General features: G+C 36.3%; 4 pseudogenes across 4 annotated transcripts in view; 3 read left to right on the top strand and 1 right to left on the bottom strand.

Moving 5' to 3' along the window:
- LOC144581236 (biogenesis of lysosome-related organelles complex 1 subunit 5 pseudogene) overlaps window positions 1-22,409 on the top strand; it is a 340,887-nt pseudogene extending 318,478 nt beyond the window's left edge. Inside the window, exon 6 of the transcript XR_013531812.1 lies at window positions 1-22,409. This exon is cut by the window's left edge and continues 56,358 nt beyond it. The product of XR_013531812.1 is annotated as a biogenesis of lysosome-related organelles complex 1 subunit 5 pseudogene (transcript).
- LOC100409123 (spindlin interactor and repressor of chromatin-binding protein-like) overlaps window positions 1-22,409 on the top strand; it is a 339,975-nt pseudogene extending 317,566 nt beyond the window's left edge. The window contains exon 8 of the transcript XR_008478946.2: window positions 1-22,409. This exon is cut by the window's left edge and continues 28,579 nt beyond it. The product of XR_008478946.2 is annotated as a spindlin interactor and repressor of chromatin-binding protein-like (transcript).
- The window catches only part of LOC144576549 (proteasome subunit beta type-5 pseudogene), a 165,800-nt pseudogene that overhangs the window by 20,657 nt on the left and 119,862 nt on the right, over window positions 1-25,281 (bottom strand). Inside the window, exon 3 of the transcript XR_013531811.1 lies at window positions 1-25,281. This exon is cut by the window's left edge and continues 20,657 nt beyond it; it is cut by the window's right edge and continues 33,001 nt beyond it. The product of XR_013531811.1 is annotated as a proteasome subunit beta type-5 pseudogene (transcript).
- The window catches only part of LOC100403415 (ATP-dependent RNA helicase DDX18 pseudogene), a 365,505-nt pseudogene that overhangs the window by 318,478 nt on the left and 21,746 nt on the right, over window positions 1-25,281 (top strand). The window contains exon 5 of the transcript XR_013531807.1: window positions 1-25,281. This exon is cut by the window's left edge and continues 56,358 nt beyond it; it is cut by the window's right edge and continues 21,746 nt beyond it. The product of XR_013531807.1 is annotated as an ATP-dependent RNA helicase DDX18 pseudogene (transcript).

Below are 25,281 nucleotides of genomic sequence, written 5' to 3'. Positions count from 1 at the left end.
TAGCATTCAGTGTGATTTTGGAATGGCTGGTACTGGTTGATCCTTTCTATGTGTAGTGCCTCTTTTAGGAGCTCTTGTAAAGCAGGCCTGGTGGTGACAAAATCTCTGAGTACTTGCTTGTTCGCAAAGGATTTTATTTTTCCTTCACTTCTGAAGCTCAGTTTGGCTGGATATGAAATTCTGGGTTGAAAGTTCTTTTCTTTAAGGATGTTGAATATTGGCCCCCACTCTCTTCTGGCTTGTAGTGTTTCTGCCGAGAGATCTACTGTGAGTCTGATGCGCTTCCCTTTGTGGGTGACCCGACCTTTCTCTGGCTGCCTTTAGTATTTTCTCCTTTATTTCAACCTTGTTGAATCTGACGATTATGTGCCTTGGGTTGCTCTTCTTGCGGAATATCTTTGTGGTGTTCTCTGAATTTCCTGTATTTGAGTGTTGGCCTGTCTTGCTAGGTGGGGGAAATTTTCCTGGATGATGTACTGAAGAGTATTTTCCAGCTTGGATTCATTCTCTTCGTCCTCTTCTGGTACACCTATCAAACGTAGGTTAGGTCTTTTCACATAGTCCCACATTTCTTGGAGACTTTGTTCATTCCTTTTTGCGCTTTTTTCTCTAATCTTGGTTTCTCATTTTATTTCATTGAGTTGTTCTTCGACTTCAGATATTCTTTCTTCTGCTTGGTCAATTCGGCTATTGAAACTTGTGCATGCTTCGCGAAGTTCTCGTATTGTGTTTTTCAGCTTCTTTAATTCATTCATATTCCTCTCTAAGTTATCCATTTTTGTTATCATTTCCTCATATCTTTTTTCAAGTTCCTTAGTTTCTTTGCATTGATTTAATACATGTTCTTTTAGCTCACGAAAGTTTCTCACTATCCACCTCCTGAACTCTAATTCCATCATTTCGTCACAGTCATTCTTTGTCCAGCTTTGTTCCCTTGCTGGTGAGGAGTTTTGGTCCTTTCTAGGAGGCGAGGTGTTCTGGTTTCGGGTGTTTTCCTCCTTTTTTCGCTGGTTTCTTCACATCTTTGTGTATTTATCTGCTTGTCGTCTGCGTAGTTACTGACCTTTCGATTGGGTCTCTGAGTGGACACCCAGATTGTTGTTGATGAAGTATTTCTGTTACTTGGTTTTCCTTCTACCAGTCTAGCCCCTTCACTGTACGACTGCTGAGGTCCACTCCAGGCCCTGCTTGTCTGGGGTGCACCTCTAGCAGCTGTGGCACAGTGAGGGATGCTACCCGTTTCTTTTTCTGCTATCTTTGTCCCAGAATGATGCCTGCCAAATGTCAGTCTTTTGGATATAGAGGGGTCAGGGAGCTGCTTGAGGAGACAGTCTGTACTTTATAGGAGCTCAATTGCTGAGCTGTGATCTCTGTTGTTCATTCAGGGCTGTTAGGCTGCTATGTTTGATTCTGCTGCAACAGAGCTCATTAAAAAAAACCTTTTTTTCTCGTATGCTCTGTGTTGGGGGGTTCGGGCTTTATTTTTGGATGTTCGTTGAGGTGTCCTGCCCAGCTAGGTGGCAGAGTAGCCACTGTTTGCCTGCCGAGCCTCCGCCCTGCTGTTGTGAGGCTCGCCCTGTTAGGGCAGGCTCTGCTGTTCTGCTGTGGTCTCTGCCACGCCCTGAGGTGGAGTCTCTCTGTTGTAGTGGGTTGCCTCGGCAATGGCAGGCTGCGTCAGCAGTGGGCGTGTATCTCAGTAGGGATGGGTTGCCTCGGCAGCGGCTGGCTGCGTCAGCAGTGGGCGTGTATCTCAGTTGGGGCGGGTTGCCTCGGTAATGGTGGACGCCCCTCCCCCACAGAGCGTCTCAGACCGACTGCACGGGGATCGCTTGAAATCGTGGTCTTGTTCTTCCCACTGGGCTAGCCCAAACACTCTGTCCCTGCAATTCCCTGGGCGGGCCCACTGTCCAAGTCTCGCTCAGTCTCAAGTCCAGCCCTCTCAAGTCTCAGGTTGCCGGCTCAACAGGGGACCCGACAAGCGTGCCCTGTGGGGAGCGATGGGCCAGGCCAGCCGCCACCACCCCAGCTGCCAGCTTCGCCAGGCAGAGGCACTGCCAGGCGTCCAGCATCTCCCCTATACTTGGGAATCTCCCCATTCCGTGAGCAACAAAGATCAGTCTGGAAATGCAGCTCCGACTCACCTCTCCGCGGACTCAAAGAGACTATTTGTAATGTTTTGAGGAATCTCTATAGTATTTTCCACAATGACTGTACTAATTTACATTTCCCATAAGCCGCAAGTCATCCCTTTCCTCTGCATTCTCTCCTACATTTGTTATCTTTTGTATCTTTAAGAATAGAGATTCTAACAGGTGTGAGATGATATCTCATTATGGCTTTAATTTGCATTTCCCCGGTGATTATTGATGTTGAGCATTTTTTCATGCATCTGTTAGACATTTGTATATTGTCGTTGAGAATTATCTATTCAAGTCCATTGTCCATTTCTAAACTGGGTCATTTATATGCTTGCTATTTAATTGTTTGTGCTTGATGCTTTCCCATTTGTCTATTTTTGCTTTTGTTGCCTGTGCTTTTGGAGTCAATTTTTAAAAACGCCTTGCCAAAAACAATATCAAGATGCTTTTTCTCTCTTTTCTTCTAGTAGTTTGATGGTTTCAGGTCTTATATTTAAGTCTTTAATTCAAAGTAATTTGATCATTGTATACTGTGTGAGATAAGAATCCAATTGCATGTTCTGTATGTGGTTATCCAGATTTTCCAACCCTATTTATTGAAGAGATTGCCTTTTCCCCATTGTCCGTTCTTGGCATTTTTGTTGAAGATCAAATGACTGTAAATGTATGGATTTGTTTCTGGTATCTCTGATTTGTTTCACTGGTCTATATATCCATTTTTATGCCAGTACCATTTTGATTTGATTACTATAACTTTCAAGTATATTGTGAAATTCTGTAGTGTCTTGCCTCCTACTTTGATATTTTTGCTCAAGATTTATTTGACTATTCATGATCTTTGTGGTAATATACAAATTTTAGAGCTGATTTTTTCTATTTCTTAGGAAAATGCCATCATTACTTTGGCAGGGATTGCATATAATCTGTAGATTGCTTTGGGTAGTGTGGACATTTTGACAATGTCAATTCTTCTGATTCATGAACCCAGGATATCTTTTTATTTGTGTCTTCAATTTCTTTCATACATGTGTTACTATTATCAGTATACAAATATTTCACCTCCTTAAATTTATTTCTCAGTATTTTATCTTTTGAAACTATTGTAGAGAGTCTTGGATCCTCACGGGAGGTGGGAGGCAGGAGTAGATTGTAGCTCTGACTTGGATGGACAGAACAGTGTGCAGAGGCTTGCATCATGAATTTTAGCACCATGATGACTGCAGGAATAAAGCCAAAAACCCGAGAGGACCCTCAGACTCTCTGAAGGAAGCAGACTACTCCTGCAGAACCCAGGAGACACTCCAAATACTCTGAGTGCCCAAACTGTGGAAGTGGGAAAGGGAGTTTCTCTGCCCCTAAACACACACAAGCACTGGGGAAATTGAAGGTCTAGTTTCTGGGGGAAGATTTCGAACTTACCTGGAACTGAGTCAATTTAAAGAGCCAAGCAAAATCCAGGGGTAGAGAAAGAATCAGACAGGCCCTGGGAGGTCACTGGGTCCCCAAGCAGGCCATTCATGCCTCGCATCACAGGGATCTTTCAAGAAGGCAGCCAGTGGTACAGGGAAAATGCCACAAGGAGAAGGAAGTCTTCAGGAGAACTTTCTAACAATTTGAACTGGTTGAAAATCCTCCTGTCCAGAACTTGGGGGAGAGCATAAATCAGGCATGCATACTCCACAGGCAGGGTAAGAACTAATGCCCTTTTCTTTTGCAGCTGGGAGATGGGTAGACTGGGACAAGATCTTGGCCCTGCTTTTCTACTGCATGAAAACAGACTGGGTGTTGTTAGTGGGGGCACAGTGGGAGTGAGACCAGCCATTCAGATTGTTTGGGAGCTGAGTGAGGCCTGTGACTTCTGGCTTTCCCTGACTTCCCAGAAAACCTGCATGACTCAGTAGAGGCAGCCATAATCCTCCTAGGTATACAACTCCACTGACCTGAGAACCTTACCCCATCCCCCACAGCAGCCACAGAAAGACCCACCCAAGGAGAGTCTGAGTTCAGACACATGTAGCCATGCCCTTACCTGATAGTCCTTCCCTATCCAACCTGGTAGCTGAAGACAAAGGGCATATACTCTTGGGAGTTCTAGGGCCCCACTCACCACTGGTTCCTCTCCACAATACCACAGCTGATGCTCTCTGGAAAGCACCACCTCTTGGCAGAAGGCTGACCAGCACAAAAATAGAGCATTAAACCACCAAAGGTAAGAACCCTCACAGAATCCATTTCACCCCCTGCCACTTCCACTAGAACAGGTGCTGGTATCCACGGCTGAGAGACCCATAGATGGTTCACATCACAGGACTCTGTGCAGATAACCTCCAGTACCAGCCCAGAGCCTGGTAGACTTGCTGGGTGGCTAGACTCAGAAGAAAAAAAAACAATTTCTACAGCTCAGCTCTCCAAAAGTCATATTCATAGGAAAAGGGGGAGAGTACTACCTCAAGGAAACACCTCATAGGACAAAAGAATCTGAACAACAGGCTTCAGCCCTAGACCTTCCCTCTGATGGAGACTACCCAAATGAGAAAGAACCCGAAAACCAACTCTGGTAATTTCACAAGACAAGGCTCTTTAACACCCACCCCCAATCACAATAGCATACCAGCAATGGATCCAAGCCAAGAAGAAATCCCTGATTTACCTGAAAAAGAATTCAAGCAGTTAGTTATTAAGCTAATCAGGAAGGCACCAGAGAAAGATAAAACCCAATGCAAGGAAATCCAAAAAACAATACATGAAATGAAGGGAGAAATATTCAAAAAAAGTAGCATACAGAAAAAAAACAATCAAAACTTCAGGAAACATTGGATACATTTATAGAAATGCAAAATGCTCTGAAAAGCTGCAGCAATAGAATCGAACAAGTAAAAGAGAGAAGCTCAGAGCTCGAAGACAAGGTCTTCAAATTAACCCAATCCAACAAAGACGAAGAACAAAGAATAAGAAAATATAAACGAAGCCTCCAAGAAGTCTGGGGTTATGTTAAATGATCAAACCTAAGAATCATCAGTACTCCTGAGGAAGAAGAGAAATCTAAAAGTTTAGAAAACATATTTGGGGAAATAATCGAGGAAACTTTCCCAGCCTTGCTAGACACCTAGACATCCAAATACAAGGAGCACAAAGAACATCAGGGAAATTTATTGCAAAAAGATCATCACCTATGCACACTGTCATCAAGATATCTAAAGTTAAGATGAAGAAAAATATCTTAACACCTGTGAGACAAAAGCTCCGGGTAACCTAAAAAGGAAAATGCATCAAATTAAAAGCAAATTTCTCAGCAGACATTCTAAAGCTAGAAAAGATTGGGCCGTATCTTCAGCTTCCTCAAAAAAAACGATTATCAGCCAGTAATTTGGTATCCAGCAAAACTAAGCATCATATACAAAGAAAAGATGTAGCCTTTTTCAGAAAAACAAATGCAGAGGGAATTTGCCACTAATAAGACACCACTACAAGAACTGCTAGAAAGGAGCTCTATTATCTTGAAACAAATCCTGGAAACACATCAAAACAGAACCTTTAAAGCATAAATCTCACAGGACCTATAAAGCAAAAATACAATTTAAAAAGCAAAACAAAAAACCAAGGTGGACAGGCAACAAATAGCATGATGAATGGAATGGTACCTCACATCTCAATACTAACATTGAACGTAAATGGCCTTAATGTTCCACTTAAAAGATACAGACCTACAGAATGAATAAGAATTCACCAACCATCTATCTGGGCCTTCAAGAGACTCACCTAACACATAAGGACTCATATAGTGGTTTTCTGTACATATCAACCTGTCATCTAGATTTTAAGCCCTGCATGCATTATGTATTAGTCCTAATGTTCTCCCTCCCCTTGTCCCCCACCTCCCTGGCAGACCCTGGTGTATGATGGTCCCTTCTTTTTTTTTTTTTTTTTTTTGAGAGAAGGAAAGAAAAAAAAGGAGTGAAGGATAGGAAAAAAAAAGAGGGAGAGAGAACGGAAATGTTGCTTTATTCTAAAAAAAATGGGTATTAATAATGGCCAATCAATATTTCATTTAAACCTATGAGTAGGTGTGATGTGGTATTGACAAAAATGTATATTTTGTGTATTTAAAGTGGAGAGCTCTATAAATATTTATTAAGTTTACTTGTTCCGGATCTGAGTTCGAGTCCTGGATATCCTTGTTAATTTTCTGTCTCATTGAGTCTAAGTCTCTATGTATCTGGGTGTTAGGATCGTTAGCTCTCATTGTTGCATTGATCCTTTTACCACTGTATCTTTGTTGCTTTAAAATCTATTTTATCAGATACGAGAATTGCAACTCCTGCTTTTTATTTATTTATTTATTTTTGCTCTCCATTTGGTTGGTAAATCTTTCTCCATCCCTTTGTTTTGAGTCTTTGTGTATCCTTGCATGTGAAATGGGTCTGGATGTAACATGCCGTTGGGTTTTGGCTGTATCTTTTGATTGGGGGATTTAGTCGATTTAAATTTAGGATTACTGCCATTTGATGTTAACTGGCTGTTTTATCCATTCCTTGATGTAAATTCTTCTTTATGTTGATGCTCTTTACTTTTTGGTATATTTTTAGAAAGGCTAATACTGGTTGTTTCTTTCTGTGTGTAATGCTTCTTTCAGAAGCTCTTGTAAAGCAGGCCTGGTGGTAATAAAATCTCTGAGTTCTTGCTTGTTCATAAAAGATTTTATTTTTCCTTCAGTTGTAAAACTTAGTTTGGCTGGATATGAAATTCTGGGCTGAAAGTTCTGTTCTTTAAGGATGTTGAATATCGGCCCCCACTCTCTTCTGGCTTGTAGAGTTTCTGCTGAGAGATCGGCTGTAAGTCTGATAGGCTTCCCTTTGTGGGTAACCTGACCTTTCTCTCTGGCTGCCCTTAGTATTTTCTCTTTCATTTCAACCCTGGTGAATCTAACGATTATGTGCCTTGGGGTTGCTCTCCTTGAGGAATATCTTTGTGGTGTTCTCTGTATTACCTGGGGTTGAATATTGTCCTGCTTTGTTAGGTTAGAAAAATTTTCCTGAATAATATCCTGAAGAATATTTTCCAGCTTGGATTCATTCTCTCCGTCGCATTCAGGTACACCTATCAAATGTAAATTTGGTCTTTTCATATAGTCCCACATTTCTTGGAGACTTTGCTTGTTCCTTTTTATCCCTTTTTCTCTAATCTTGTCTTTTCATTTTATTTCATTAAGTTGGACTTCAACCTCTGATATCCTTTCTTCTGCTTGATCAATTCAAGTGTTTAAACCTGTGCATATTTCTCAGAGTTCCTGTATTGTATTCTTCAGTTCCATTAATTCACTTATATTCCTCTCTAAATTGTCTATTCTCATTAGGATTTCGTCAAACCTTTTTTCAAAGTTCTTAGTTTCTTTACATTGGGCTGCAACATGTTCTTTTAACTCACAGAAGTTTCTTATTATCCATCTTGTGAAGCCTGATTCTGTTAATGGGATGCGCTCATTCTCCATCAAGTCTTGTTCCCCTGTTGATGAGGGACTGTGATCCTCTTTAGAGGGAGAAGCATTATGATTTTGAGTATTCTCAGCCTTTTTACGCTGGTTTCTTCCCATCATTGTACATTTATCCACCTTTCATCTTTGTAATTACCAACTTTCAAATTAGGTCTCTGAGTGGACGTCCAAGTTGTTAATTCCCAGGGCCAAAATATGAGCAACCCACTGCGCTGGCCAAAACAGCAACATTAAGACTGATGGTGCTTTTCTGCCTGAGAATCTCCAGTCTGGCTTCATTCTTGAGTCCGTAATAGGCGACTCTGACTTCCCGGAGCTCCAAACATCGGTCAGAAGGGGAACCAGTCCCGTTTACTCTGCACCAAGAGCTGCCGCGCCGAGGTGCCGGCAAAACTGCCAAAAGAGTCATGCTGGTGACCCGTGGGGCTCCTCCACTGGGAATCTTCTGCTCCGTGAGCGACAAAAATTTGTCTGAAAGTGTGGTGTCCTTTCATTTTCTGAACTTTTACTGGGAGCTGCAATCCCAAGATGTTAGTGATCAGCCATCTTCGATTGTTCTCTCGATGCTCCCTTCTCTGTGTCCATGTGTTCCGATTGTTCAACTCCCACTTATGAATGAGAACATGCAGTGTTTGGTTTTCTGTTCCTGTGTTAGTTTGCTGAGAATGTTGGCTTCCAGCTTCATCCACGTCCTTGCAAAGGACATGAACTCATTCTTTTTTATGGCTGCTTTTTTTTTTCTATTCTTATATCAGACAAAATAAGCTTTAAAGCAACAGCAGTTTAAAAAGACAAAGAGGGACATTCTATAATGGTAAAAGGCGTTGTCAAACAGGAAAATATCACAATCTGAAACATATATGCACCTAAAACTGGAGGTACCAAATTTATAAAACAATTACTAATAGACTTAAGAAATGAGATAGACAGAAACACAGTAATAGTGGGGAACTTTGATATTCAACTGACAGCACTAGACAGATCATCAAGATAGAAAGTCAACAACAACAACAAACCAATAAATTTAAACTATACCTTGGAACATATGGACTTAACAGATATATGCAAAACATTTCATCCAACAACTGCAGAATATATATTCCATTAAACAGCACATGGAACATTCTCCAAGATAGACCCTATGATAGATCAGGAAACAAATCTCAATAAGTTTAAGAAAACTGAAATTTTATTAAGCACTGTCTCAGACCAATGAAATAAAACTAGAAATCAACTCCAAAAGGAAGCTTAAAAACCAAGCAAATACAAAGAAATTAAATAATCTGCTCCTGAATGATCACTGGGTCAAAAATGAAATCAAGATAGAAATTTAAAACTTCTTCAAACTGAATGACAATAGTGACACAACCTATCAAAATCTCTGGGATGCAGCAAAGGCAGTGCTAAAAAGAAAGTTCATAACCCTAAATGCCTACATTAAAAAGACTGAAAGAGTACAAACTGACATTCTAAGGTCACACCTCTAGGAACTAGAGAAATAAGAATAAGATAAACTGAAATCCAGTAGAAGAAAGGAAATAACAAAGATCAGAACAGAACTAAATGAAATTTTAAAAAAAAGTACAAAAGATAAATGAAAGAAAAAGCTGGTTCTTTGCAAAGACAAATGAAATTGATAAACCATTATCAAGATTAACCAAGAAAATAAGAGAGAAAATCCAAATAACTTCAATAAGAAATAAAATGCAAGCTATTACAAACTGACACTACAGAAATACAAAAGACCATTCAAGGCTACTATGAATACCTTTATGCACATAAACCTGAAAACCTAGAAAAGATGGATAAATACCTGGAAAGATACAACCCTTCCAGCTTAAATCAGGAAGAATTAGATACCCTAAACAGACCAATAACAAGCAGTGAGATTGAAATGGTAATTTAAATGTTACCAACAAAAAACAGTTCAGAGCCCAATTGATTCAGAGTAGAATTCTGCCAGACATTCAAAGAAGAATTGGTACCAATTCTATTGACACTATTCCACAAGATAGAGAAAGAGGGAACCCTCCCTAATTAATTCTATGAAGCCAGCATCACCCTAATACCAAAACCCAGGAGAGGACATAACCAAAAAAGAAAACTACAGACCGATATCTCTGATGAACACAGACGATAAAATCCTTAACAAAATGCTAGCTAACTGAATCCAACAATATATCAAAAAGATAATCCACTATGATCAAGTGGGTTTCATACCAGTGATGCAGGGATGGTTTAACATACACAAATCAGGATACACCATATAAACAGAATTAAAAATCACATGATCATCTCAATAGATGCAAAAAAAGCATTCAACAAAATCTGCCCTTTATGATTAAAACTCTCAGCAAAATCAGCATACAATGGATATACCTCAATGTAATGACAGCTATCTATGATAAATCCACAACCATAATAATACTGAATGGGAAAAAGTTGAAAGCATTCCCTCTGAGAACTGGAACAAGAAAAAAGATATCCACTCTCACCATTCCTCTTCAACATAGTACTGGAAGTCCTAGCCAGAGCAATCAGACAAGAGAAAGAAATAAAAAAGAATTCAGCAAAGTCTCTAAATACAAGATTAATGTACACAAATAAATAACTCTCTTATACACCAACAGCAACCAGGCTGAGAATCAAATCAAGACTCAACCCCTTTTGCAATAGCTGAAAAAAAAAAAGAAAAAAGAAATATATCTAACCAATGAGGTGAAAGACCTCTTCAAGGAAAACTACAAAACACTGCTGGAAGAAATCATAGATAACACAAACAAATGGGAAACACATCCCATGCTCATGGATGGGTAGAATCAATATTGCAAAAATGACAATACTACCAAAAGTAATCGATAAATTCAATGCAATCTCCATCAAAATTCCACAATTATTCTTCACAGAATTAGAAAAAACAATTTTAAAATTCATATGGAACCAAAAAAGAGCCCGTATAGCCCACTAAGCAAAAAGAACAAATCTAGAGGCATCACATTGCCTGATTTCAAACTATACAATAAGACCATAGTCACAAAAACAGCATGGTAATGGTATAAAAATAGGTACATAGACCAGTGGAACAGAGTAGTTAACCCAGAAGTAAACCCAAATACTTACAGCCAACTGACCTTAGACAAAGCAAACAAAAACATAAAGTGGGGAAAGGTCAATTTTTCAACAAACGGTGCTAAAATAATTGGCTGGGCACATACAACAGAATAAAACCGGATCCTCATCTCTCTCAACTTATACAAACAGCAACTCAAGGTGGATTAAGGACTTAAATCTAAGACCTGAAAGTATAAACATTCTAGAAGACAACATTGAAAAAATCCTTCTAAACATTGGCTTAGGAAAGGATTTTATGACCAAGAACCCCAAAGCAAATGCAATATAAACAAAGATAAGTAGCAGGGATTTCATTAAACTAAAGAGCTTTTGCATGCCAAAAGGAAGAGTCAGCAGAATAAACAGACAACTCACAGAGTGGGAGAAAACCTTCACAATCTATACATCTGACAAAGAACTAATATTCAGAATCTACAACAAACTCAACAAATCAGTAAGGAAAAAACAAACAATCCCATCAAAAAGTGGGTTAATGACATGAATAGACAATTCTCAAAAGAAGATATGCAAACGCCCAACATATAAAAAACTGCTCAACATAGCTAATGATCAGGGAAATGCAAATCCAAACCACAGTGTAATACCACCTTACTCCTCCAAGAACGGCCATAATCAAAAAATCAAAAAATAGTAGATATTGGTATGGATGTGAAAAAGGAATGAGTCAACAGCATTCACAGTGACCTGGATAAGATTGGAGACTATTATTCTAAGTGAATACATTCAGGAATGGAAAACAAAACATCAAATCTTCTCACTGCTATGTGGGAGCTAAGCTATGAGGACACAAAGGCATAAGAATGATGCAACGGACTTTGCAGGGAAGGGTGAGTGAGGGGTGAGGTATAAAAGAGAACAAATAGGGGCAGTGCATACTGTTTGGGTGATGGATACACCAAAATCTCATAAATCACCACTAAAGAACTTACTCATGTAACGAAATACAACCTATACACCAATAAGTTAAGAAAATAATTTTGAAAATTGAGCTGAAGTATGCAGGCACAATTAACTCTTCTTACTGACTTAAGTAAGATGTAACCCATATCACTGGCCTTATTAGTACAATGGTGTCAGCCTGTGCAAAGTGATTTTCATCGAGTTGACCAGTGACATTCTAGATTAGCACCAATAGAAATGTAATGTGGTTTAAGCCAGGCACAGTGGCACACACTTGTAGTCCCAGCTAATTCTGTGGCTGAGGCAGGAGAATCGCTTGAGCCCAGGAGTTCAAGGCTAGACTGGGGCAGACTATTATTTTAGTGTGGCCCTATCTCTAAAAATAATAATAATAAATGGGCAAAGGACATAGACACTTCTCAAAAGAAGACATACAAGTGGCCAACAAACACAAAAAACTGCTCATCATCACTCACCATCAGAGAAATGTAACTCAAAACCACAGTGAGATACTATCTCACACCAGTCAGAATAGCTGTTACTAAAAGGCCAATCTACTGATATTATTATATGAATCATTTAGGCAGACAATTAACAGATATGCTTCATACCCAGATAAATATCTTGATGCTGAAACTAAGCTTGATATGTTAAAAATTATACACACAGAAAAAGATAATTGGTGCACATCTATCCAGGTTCAAATGGATCCCACCAGGCATTGCCCAAAATTTCCCAATATTCTTCAATGTCATAAGAAAGGACTTCAACCTAACATTGAGGGCCTAATGTGCAGGAGCCTTCTAATAATTTACCCTAACACTTGAACACTACTATCTTGCCAGTGAAGAAACCAAAAGAATGACAAAATTATTTTGGTCAACACTTCATGATAATCAACAAAATCGTTATCCTTTACTTCCCAGTAGTACCTAACCCAAATACCAACCTGTCAACAATTTTGCATGAAGCTACCTGCTTTACTATAGTGGACCTTGGTTCTGCCTTTTTCAGGGTGCAAAAGAGTCAGTACCTTTTTGCCTTTACATGAGCAGGTAAAACATACCTGCTGGATCATGTGCCAGGAGCTCAATGACATCTACTACTGTTTTTCCTTTGTCTTCAGTCAAGATAAATGATTCAAATTTCTCTTGTAATTAAGTTGAGATACAATATGTAGATGATTTCCTACTAGAAAATGAAGAAGCCCATACAAATGGATACATTTACTTGATCTCAGCCTTAATAGAAAGAAAACAGTTAGAAAGGACAAATTATAAATTTGTACAAACACTGTCCATATTTTTAGGACATGACCTATCTAAGGAGGACTGAAAACTCTCTTCCTATAAAGACTATGGAAATGATCTTAGACCACTCCTTAGAAAGTAAAAATTGATAGGACATTTAGGTTTGAATTGGATATTGCAGATTATAGTTGTAAAGATTTTTTCTTTTTTTTTTTTTCCTCAAAACTTTAAATGGGTTGACTAAGTCCAGAATAAAATACCAGTGCCTTTGAAAACTCAAAAATGAGTAGGCCTTCTGTATCCTTAAGAAATTTCCACAACAGCCTCCTTTCCAAGTCATTCCCAACTATAAAAACCTTTTTTGTTGATTTGTGCATGAGGACAAACTCTAGGGCTTCAAGGAAAACCATCAAATGAATACTGCATACTCTAGGCTAAAACTTGATGCAGATGCAGATTTATCCACTTTTCTCTAGGGCAATAGCTGTCAACACGAAACTTGATGTTTCTGTTGAACTACTTCTAGGTTCCATGTTTTAGCCATGGTTCTTCAAACAGTAGATGCATTAGTACTCACTGAGAACAAACAATACATTTCAGTCTGCCAGTTAACATCTTACGGGATTCTTTTTCTCTCTTCCTCTTACATTACAATTTACCAGTGCGACAAACTAAATTGTGCTACCCTTCCACCCATAACATAATGGGAATCCCAAACTCGTATTATAATAGCTATATAGTTTCTTTTTCAGATATATTGCATAAATATGAATCCTTTAAATATAAAATGAATTGGTTTTTAGCATATAAAAAAGTTGTGCAACCATCACAACTTTTAATCACTCCAGAAAGAAAGCTCGTACCCATTAGTAATCATTCACCATATTTTCTTCAATGTTTCCTTCTAATAGTTTCACAGTCTCAAGTCTTACAAATTGCAAAATCTGTCACTTTGCTTGTTATGGATTTAGATTTTCTTTATCTTCCTGAGACAATTTTATTAGTTGTGTCTGTCTGGAAATTTCGCCATGTCACCTAGGTTATATATTTTAATGGGATACAATTTGTTATAGTATTTCATCATAAGCTTTTAAAGATAACTGCAGAGTCAGAAGTAATTCCAATTTTTCAATCCTCATTATACTAATTTAGGCTTTCTCTATTTTTTTTTTTTTTGAGGTCAATCTACCTAACTCTCTCTATTCTCTGAATCTATTTTAAAATCAACTAGTGATTTCATCAATTTTCCATTTGCTTTTGGTTTAGCTCCTCTTGTATTGCCTTTTTTTTTTTTCTTTTTGAGACAGAGTCTTGCTCTGTCACCGAGGCTGGAGTGCAGTGGTACAATCTCGGCTTACTGTAACCTCCACCTCTCAGGTTCAAGTGATTCTCCTGCCTCAGCCTCCCAAGTAGCTAAAATTAGATACACCCACCACCATGCCCAGCTAATTCTTGTATTTTTAGTAGAAATGGAGTTCACCATGTTGTCCAGCCAGTCTCCAACTCCTGACCTCAAGTGATCTGCCCACCTCAGCCTCCCAAAATTCTGTGATTACAGGTGTGAGCCACTGTGCCAGGCCAGTTTTCTCTTTTATTTCTATCTCACTTAAAAAAAAAAAAAATGTTTCCTTTATTTTTGTACTGGCACTTACGGTTAAAAATCTCTAATTATTTTCCAAGTGGAATTACTACCCCTGTCCAAGAGACCTTAGAGAGCTGCCTTGTCTTTCACATGAGGTCAGAGCAAGAAAAGACAAGCAATAAACCAGGACCCTCAATAGGCACTGAATATGTTGCTGACTTGATCTTAAAGGTCCTGGTTCCTGATAAATGAATATATGTAATTTATGCCTAGTGAATAGTATTTTGTTATAGTAGCCCAAATATAAATCTCTCTGGGTAGTATTAGAGCATTAACATTAATAATTCCTTAATACATAAGCATAAAATATCATTCTATTTTCTGTACCCTCTTAAAATCCTGTGATCACTTTTGTAGTTTTCCTTAGAGTTAACTGGACATAACTTATTACTCAAGACAACTTTGTCCAGAACAATGTCATGGAGAATTTCCCCATTCTTTTCTTGTACTGTTTTTATAATTGGAGGTCTTAAATTTATATCTTCAGTCCATTTGGGTTTGATTTTTCTATAAGAAAAATTATGGGTCTAGTTTTATTCTTGTGCATATGGATATCCAGTTTTCCTAGCACCATTTAATAAAGAGACTGTCCTTTTTCAAATGTCTGTTGTTGGCATCTCTGTTAAACATGAATTCATTGTTGATGTGTGGATTTGTTTCTGAGTTCTCTATTCTGTGCATGATCTATATGTCTATTTTTATGCCAGTATGCTGCTTGGGTTACTATAGCTCTGTAGTATAATTTGAAGTCAGATAATGCGATTCCTCCAGTTTTCTTTTTGCTCAGGATACCTTTGGCTATTCTGGGTCTTTTTTGGGTCCACATAAATTTTAGGAGTTTGTTTTCTATTTCTGTGAAGAATGTTGTTGGTATTTTGATAGGAATTGCACTGGAACTGTAGATTGATTTCAGTAGTATGGGCATTTTAACAATATTGATTCTCCCCATCCATGAACACAGAATATTTTTTTCGTTTGTTGAAAATGAGTTCACTGCAGATGTATGGATTTATATGTAGGTTCTCTGTTCTATTCCATTGGTCTATGTGTCTGTTTTTATGTCAAATACCATCATGTTTTGGTTACTGTAGCTCTGTACTGTAACTCAATATGATATGTGATTTCTCCAGTTTTGTTTTTTGGTCAGAATGGCTTCATTTATTCTAGGTCTCTTGTGGTTTCACAGTTATAGGATTGTCTAAGCCATTGGTCACTGCATTAGGGGGCACCCCAAGCACAGGAATGCTGTGAGTATTGTAGACTCACAGAGATACTGCCTTGTTGCTATTTGGTAAGATATGGAACTATTCTGTAGATTCACGGGTAAACATATTCTCTTCCCTTTCTTCCCCCTGAACAAATAGTCTCTTTCTCCATACAGAGCTGCTTAGAACTGGGAGATGGCTGACACAAGTACCCTGGTGACCACCACCACTGAGACCGTGCTTAGCTAAACCCAAAGCCAGCACAGCACTGGGTCTCACCCAATGCCCACATTGAAGACTGCATTAATACCACTAATGTTCCTTAAGGGCCAAAGAGCTCTACAATCAGCAGATAGGAAACAGAGCCAGGCTTGTATCCTTCCATTCTGGGTAATAAACTCCTGTCTTATTTTCCTTCTTCAGTGCCTAGTTCCTTGCTATTATGCTAAAATCAGATACTGTGATCATTCACTCAATTTTTAGTTTTTACAAAGTTGTGTTCTTGTGTGTATTCCTTCAGGAGGGGTGGGGGCGTATGATCATTGGAGGATTCTATGGAGCCAACCTGCTCTTCTGCTTTGCCAGCATTCTTACTGTTCTCCTTCTAGGACACAAATTATTGGTATGCTGATAGATTTTGTGGTGTTCCACAGTTTTTAGGTTCTATTCATGCTTCATCAATTTTTCTTTCACCTTCTCAGACTGGATCATTTAAATTTCTCCATCTGTGAGTTCTCCAACTTCCTATTCCTACTGCTCAAATTTGCTTTTGAGCCAATAAACTGAAATTTTCTTCCCACTTATTGTCTTTTTCAGCTCCAAAATATGTATTTTGATTTATAAATTATATCTTTTAATGTATTCTCTACTATTCATATACTGTTCTCTAGGTTTCCTTTAGATCTTTGAACAAATTCAGACTTGATTAAATGACTTCTGTCTAGCACAAGCATACTGTGGATATACTAGAAAACTACAATAAAGTAAATATCACAAAAAGGCAAGTCACATAAGTTTCCCAGTGCATGTTTACAATATACTGAGGACTATTAAGTGTACAACAGCATTATTTTTTAATCTAATTAATATTCTTTTAAATTAGAAAAAACATGTTATTGCTGATGAGATTCTAATCTTTCAGCAAGTCAGGATATTTTTGCTGTGGGAGGCTACTGCAACAGTGTTGGTTGATGCTGACTAATCAAGGTGGTGGTTGCTGAAGAAAGCTATTGTGATGTTCCTTGAAAATTAACAACAGTGATATTCGCCACATCCTTCCTTTCATGAACGATTTCTCTGTAGTATACAACACTGTCTGACAGCATTTTATGCACAATCGAACTTACAACTTAAAACCTGCTATTTTTTCACCTAAACTTATATCATATTTTAAATCTTTTGTCATTTCAATAATGTTTAGAGCAGTTTCACCAGGAGTATATTCCATTGAACAATTATTTTCTTTCTTCATACGTAAGAAGCAACACCTGATCCATTCAAGTTTGATCATAAGATTATAGCAATTTAGTAACATCTTCAGTCTCCACTTCTAAGTGTTCTCTTCTGATTTCTACAAAATCAACAGTTACTTCCTCCACTGGTGTCTAGATCCCCTCAAAGTCATCCATAATGGTTGGAATCAACTTCTTCCAAACTGCTGTTAAAGTGAATATTTTGATCTTCTACCATGAATCATAAACGTTCTTCATGACATTTATAATGATGAATACTTTACAAAAATTTTCAATATGCCTTACACAGATTCATCTGAGGACTCAGTATTCTTCTGAGGACTCAGTATCTAAACCTTCTGAAGTGTATTTCTTTAATTACAAAATGTGAATGTTGAAATTACTACTTGATCCACTGTCTGCAGAATAAATGTTGTATTAGTAAGAATGAAAAAAAAATTAATCTTAGAGTTCTTGGCTTACTAGGTGCATTAGTGGTGATTAATAACTTTTTTTTTTTTTGGAGACACAGCCTTGCTCTGTCATCATTAATAACTTTTTTTTTTTTTGGAGACACAGCCTTGCTCTGTCATCCATGCTGAAGTGCAGTGGTGCTATCTAAACTCACTGCAACTTCTGCCTCCCGGGTTCAAACAAGTATGCTTCAGCCTCACAAATAGCTGAGATTACAAGCATGTGCCACCATGCCTGGTTAATTTCTTTTTGTATTTTAGTAAGGTCAGTGTTTTTCCTTGTTAGAATAATATTTTTAAATAAAGACTTTTATTTGCAGTTGTTGGACTCATCAATAAGATGACATATTCACTAATCAATCTGCAAACAGATGTGCTGTCAGCAGGATCTTCTTCCATTTACAAAACACAGGCACTCCATTTTCAGAGAATTGAAGACATAGGACCTTGCTCTGGATTAGGCATTAGCTTGAGGGTATGTTATAACTTGTTTGATTTCTACATGAATCACAAAAATGTTCTCCACATCAGCAATAAGGCTGTTTGGCTTTCTCAATATTTTTCTGTTCAGTGAAGTAACACTTTTAATTTTCTTGAAAAACATTTCCTTTGCTTTCACAACTTGGTTATTTGATGCAAGAGGCCTAAATTTCAGCCACGCAGCCTGCAACATTTCTTCCTCACAAAGTTTAATCATTTTCAGATTTTAATATAAGGTGAAGAAAGTGCAAGTCTTCCTATCACTTGAACAATTAGAGGCCATTTCAGGATTACTGTGTCTCCTATTTTCTTTTTAAGACAGAGTCTTGCTTTGTTTCCCAGGCTGGAGTGCAATGGCATGGTCTAGGCTCACTGCAACCTCCACCTCCCAGGTTCAAGCAATTCTCCTGCCTCAGCCTACCAAATAGCTGAGACTACAAGCGCATGTCATCCCACCTGGCTAGTTTTTGTATTTTTTGTAGAGACGGTGTTTCACCATGTTGGCCAGAATGGTCTCAAACCCCTGAACTTGTGATCCACCCACCTCGGCCTCCCAAAGTGCTGGAATTAACAGGCATGAGCCATCGCGTCCGGCCTTCTATTATCAATATGGTTCTGTCTCAGGTAATAGGGAGGTCCAAGATGGAGAAACAAGATGAGGTAACAACTCATTAGAAAAGCAGTCAGAACAAACACATTTGCTGATTAAGTTCATGATTTTACATAAGTGAGACTCATAGTTCAATAACATAATAATAGTAATAAGAAAGAATTCTGAAGAAAGTTCACTTACTATACCTAAGAATAATAAAGATAAAAGTTTAAAATTAACAAAATATGATATAGGATACAAAGTCAACACAATGCTGTTGGAAAATGGCACCAATTGACTTGCTGGATGGAGGGCTGCCACACCTTTTGTTTTTTTTTTTTTACAAAAACATGACTAGGCATTGCAATTCCTTAGATAATTTAATTCTAAAGATTTTACTTTTTGTTAGCTATTGTAAAAGGGATTTTCTTGATTTCAGACAGCTTGCTGTTTCATTATAGAAACATTAGTAATTTGTTTTTGTTGCACTTGTATTCTCCAATTATATTCAATTCCTGTAGACCTCTGTACATATGATCATGTCATCAGAAAAAAAAAAAAAAGAATTAACTCTTTCCAAGTTAAGTGCTTTTAATTTTCCTGCCTTGTTGCTGTGGTGAAAACTTCCAGTACTATGTTGAATATAAGTGATGAGATTCTGCATTTTTTATGTTTTTTATTTGAGGAAAAGCTTTTATGTTTTCCTCTCTGAATAATACGTTAGCTCTAAGTTTAAAAATCATGGCATTTATTACACTCGTTGCCTAGAATTCAGCCACTCAGCCTTTAACATGCCTTTTTCACCAAGTTTAAGCATTTTTAGAGGCCATTTCAGGGTTATTGTTTGTCTTATTTTCAATATGGTTAGTGTCCCAGAGAATAGGGAGACCCAATTCTATGTCTAAATATTTGAATTCTTACCATGAATATATTATAAATATTCTCAAATGCTTTTATGACTGAGATGATCATATGCTTTTAATCCTTTCTTCTCTTAATGTAATGCATAACATTCATTTCCATATGTACAATCATTTGCATCACTGGGTTGAATACCACTTATGAAAAATTAAATGTTTAATGTACTTGAATTCAACTTCCTAGTTTGTTGTAGAGGATTTTTGTGTCTATGTTCATCATCGATATTGGCCTCTGGTTTTCTATTATTTTTAAAATTTGCTTTATTAATTCATTATCTCACAATTATAATTGTATTTATAGAATTCAGTGTGATGTTTTCACATGTATTTAGGTTGTATATTAATCCAATCACATGCAGTTATCCTATCTTTGTAATGAAAACATTGAAAAGTGTCTAGTCTGTTTTAAAATATACAATATTTTACAGTTAACTGCAGTAATGATAGTGCGTGAAAAAACACAATAATTTATTAGTCCTATTTACTGTCACTTTATACCTAATGGCCAAATCAAACGCACCTCCCTGGTCTGTTGTAATCGCTGTTCCACTCTCTGACTTAAGGATATCAAATTTTTATTTTCTTAGTATCCACATAAGTAAGATAACACAGCATTAGTCATTTAGTATGTAGCTTATTACAATTAAAATGTTTTCAAAATTCATTCATGTTATTGCAAATTACAGGATTTCATTATTTCTTATGGCTAAAAAGTATTGTACTTTGTATATAAATATATAACATTTTCTTTGACAGTAACCCACTGTGGGACACTTAAGTTAATCCCATATCTTAGCTATTGTAAATACTACTGCAATATATCAGGCAGTACAGATATCCTATTACTTTTAGCTGTATGCCTGATAGTGGGATTCTGGGATCATAAATCAGTTCTGTTTATAAATTCTTAGAAATCTCCCAACTCTTTTCCACACTGGCTATACTAACAATCACATCAACAGTGTGTAAATATTTTGATTTGTCCAATCCCTCACCAATAGTTGTTTCCTTTTGTCATTTTGATTTAGGAATTCTAAGCGGAAGTGGTGTTTTCTTGTGAATTTGGATTTGTGTTTTCCAGAATATTAGGGATACTGGGCATTTTTTTTTATGTACATGTTGGTCATTTGTATTTATTCCTTTCAAAAATGTCTATTCAGTTCCTTTGTCAATATATTTTTTTAACTAATATTATTTTTTTCTTGCTATTGAGTTAATTAGTTATATCTTCTTACTACTAACTCCTTGTCACATGTATTGTTTGCAAGTATTTTCTCCAATACTGAAAATTGATTCCCCACTCCTTTAATACTTTTGCTGTGCAAAAGCTTTAAGCTTTGATGTACTGTCATTTGGCTTTTTCCTTTTATTCCCTGAAAATTTCAGGTCTCATTTCTAAATCCTTGCCCAGCAAAATATCACTGTTCTTCAAGAAGTTTCATAGTTTCCAATTTTACATTTAATTCTTTATTCCACTTTGAGTTAATTTTTGTGTATTGTTAAGATGTAGACTTCTAATCTAATTATTGTGCATGTAAATATAAAATTTACAAGGTACTGGCTAAAACATCCTGAACTAAGTTAAATAGAGGTGCTGAGAGTGGGCAAAAGTTTCTTCTTTACCTTAGAAGAAAATATTTCATGTTTTCTTCATTGATTATGATGTTAGTTGTGGGTATTTCATTTACTGCCTATATGGTGTAAAGATACATTCCCTTTATGCCTAATTGGTTGAGAACTAGTGTTATAAAATACCAAATTCTACTAAACTGTTTTATTTTTCAACCTATTGAGATGATCGAATGGTGGTGTTCCTCCTCCTTCATATGAGTATTTAAAACATCCTTGCCTCACAGGGACAAATCCCATTTGAACATGGTCCATGTGAACACGGTGAATAATTCTCTTTATAAAGTGGAATCAGGTTTGGCAGAAATTACCAGTAAAACACTGTGGACATATCTTTGACAGATTTTTATTATGGATACGATTTACTTGTTATTGGTCTCTTCAGATATTCTTTCTCATGACTGGATTTGCATACATCATATGAGTATAAATTTTTTAATTTATTCTACTCTGTTCTTTATTAGATGCTTCGTTCTGTAAAATTTGTACTGCTTGTTCTTCCCATTCTATTAATAGTTGCTTCAGGTGTAACATAAGTTTATTTTTTAATTACTTTTCTGGTATCACAAACATTAGTATGTTGTGTTTCATCTTTCACTTGTCAAAATATTTTTTAACTTCCAAATTGATTTATTGATTCGCTCATTCATTATTTAAAAGCATATTGTTTAATTTCTATGTGTTTGTGAACATTCTAATGTCTATTCTAATAATTCCTAGGTTAGTGCAGTGTGCTTAAAAATGTGGTATAAATTCTGTACTATTAAATTTAATATTAATCTTGATTCCTAACATAAAACCTATGTAAAGATCCATCTTCTGTTGAGAAAAATGTAGACTGTGCTGCTGTTAGATGGAGTAGTCTGTATTATTTGGCATAAAGTATAGTGTAGCCAGATGTTTGTGTCTAGATGATCTGTCCATTGCTGAAACTGGAGTACTGAAGTCCCCTACTATTACTGTAGGGCAATCTATCTGTCCACTCAGAACTCATTTGTTTTATATAATTAATAACTTCTATTTTTGGTGCATATGTATTTACAATTACTATAACCTCTTGCTGAATTAATCCTTTTTACCATTATGTAATAAACTTGTTTCCCAAATTTTATAGTTTTTGGCTTCATGTATAGTTTAATGATATAAGTTTAACTACTATTACTCTTGCTTTTGATGAAAAACAATAGTAATTTTTTTTCATCCTATTACTTTCAGTTTTTCATCCTATTACTTTCAGTCCATGTGTCCTTACAAGTAAAGTTAATGTTTTAATATCCATTCTGCTACTCTATTCTGAATGAATAATTTAATGCATTTACATTCAAAATACTGTTAATACTTAAAGAAATAATGGTATTTTGTAAATTGCTTTCTTGTTTATTACTAGATCCTTTCTTCATTTTTTTTACTCTGCCACTACCTTGTATTGTAATTATTTTATCTTGTGAGATTTTAAAATTTCTTTATTTTTTGTGTATCTACTACAGATATTTGGTGGTTCCATGAGACAATAAAGACATCTGATAAGCTATTTTAAACTAATAATAACTTAATTTTGATTGAAAAATAACCTGTAACATTTTTACACCAATCTCTGAATTTTGAATGTTTACCTGGATACATAAAAGCTGTACATTTTAGAAGGTACATGTGGTATTTTTATACATGCATATACTCTAGTAATTAAACTAGGGTAGTTGGGACATGCACCACCACAAACATTTCTCACTTTTTATTTGGGGAACATTATAATTCCTCTATTTCAGCAACCTTAAACAGTCACATGAAATAACTGTTCACTGTTCTTCCCTTACTGTACTATCAAATACTAGGACTTATTTATTCTACTTGTTTTTGTACTCAGTAGTCGAAATTGTTGTCTTCCCCTCTTGGATAGAAGACCATTCAGTAACCAGCAATCAACTCTGCACACCAGCCAGATCAACTGTTTTATACCCATGTTTAACATACATGTGAGAACATGCAGTATTTTTTTGTGCCTGACTTCTTTCACTTACTATAATTACCTCCAATTCCAGTCATATTACTGAAAGTGATATGATTTAGTTCCTTTTAATGAACAATTCACAATAGTGCATATATATAACATCGTCATTTTCCTTGCATCCTTTGATAAACATTCAGGTTAACTCAAAAGTTATTGTGACTAGAGATGTAATAAGAAGTGGATAAAAATATCACCCTAATATATTGATAATTTTCACTGTGATAAATACCGAGCAGTGCAATTGCCACAGTACAGTGGTTATATCATTTGTTTAATGAGACAACACAATACTATTTTCAAAAATGGCTATACAAATTCACATTCTCAGAAATGGTATACGACCATAACCAACTGTATGCATGGTCACCACCATCTGTTATTTGTCTTTCAGACATTTGTTTTAAATGAACAACATTCCATTGTGGCTTGAAATTGCACTTCCTTGATGATTAATGATGAAAATTTTTACATATACCTATTGGCAATTTATGCCTTCTATTGATAAATATTTGCTCTAATAATGTATTCTCAAAAAATCAGATAATTTGCTTACATTTTAATGACGTGAATATAAATTCTTGCCCCTGTAAAAAACAGTTATCCATTTTTTTCTCATTATGAATTGTCTTCACTATATTCTTACCTCCATCATGCAGAGACATTTTAGCTAGATGTAGGAACAAATGTCTATTTTTGATTTTGTTGCCTGTTTTTCAGAGCTTACCAAACAATCCTTGCCTAAACAAATATCCAGAAGCATTTATATAAAGATTTTGTCTACCATTTTTATACTTTCAGACAGAAGTATTTAATCTATATTAATTTTATTTTTACATATGGTAAAAGATTCATTCTTCTGCATATGATTATCCAGTTTTCCCAGAAAGTTTCATTGAAAGCATTATTCTTTTGACAACATATATTTATGGTGGTTTTTAAAAATGAGGTTGTTTTTGTAAATGTCTGGATTACTGAGCTCTCGATTTCATTCCATTGATCTACGTGTATATTATGCCAATATATCACATTATGTTTACAATGACATTGTATTATCTTTTGAGACTGTCCACTGATTTTTAATTTATTTCTATGAAAAATATCATTGGTATTTAATACAAAAACAATGAATCTGCAAACTGCTTTAGGCAGTAATAATATTTTAATTATGCTTCAAAAGTTTGACTATTTGACGTTTTTGTAGAGATTCCAAATGAGATTGCTTTCCTGATTTTTTCTGAAGACTGTTCACTGTTGGCAAATGTAAATGCTACAAATTTCTGTATTGCTCCTTAGAATCCTGCAACATTATTTAACTTCTTTTCATTTGGATGCCCATTATTTCACTTGTTTAGTAGCTCTGGATAGAATGTTATGTGGAATAAAAGTGGATATCCTATCTTGTTCCAGATACTAGAGGAAGGAATTTCAATTGTTCTTCATCATATTAGCTATAGACTTGTTATATGTGAATTTTATACTTGTTTTTATTCTGGATTTACCTACCACTAACTAGTTCACTTGTTCATAAAAATCATATAGGTTTAAATACTATGAGTGCATGATAATATGTATATATATGGGACACATGATATTGGAATACAAGAGTGTCATGAGCAACAATCAAAACTCAGTAATGAAGGTACCCATTATCTCAAGCATTTATCATTTCTCTGTGTTAGGAACAATCAACTACTATGGTAATCATTTTCAAATATACAGTAATTACTTCCTATAGCTGTCTTATTTTTCTCCCACAAAACAGATGTTATTTCTACTTTCAAACTGCATTTTGTACTCCTTAACCATACTGTCCTTATTTCCTTTTCTTTTCTTTTTTATTTTCTTTGAGATGGAGCTTCGCTCTTGTTACCCAGGCTGGAGTGCAATGGCGCGATCTCGGCTCACCACAACCTCCGCCTCCCGGGTTCAAGCAATTCTCTTGCCTCAGCCTCCCAAGTAGTTGGAACTAC

Source organism: Callithrix jacchus, chromosome X, assembly GCF_049354715.1.
Source record: "Callithrix jacchus isolate 240 chromosome X, calJac240_pri, whole genome shotgun sequence".
Classification (NCBI taxonomy): Eukaryota; Metazoa; Chordata; class Mammalia; order Primates; family Cebidae; genus Callithrix; species Callithrix jacchus.
Note: the sequence above shows the minus strand (reverse complement) of the source record. Positions and strands in the feature narration are given on the sequence as shown.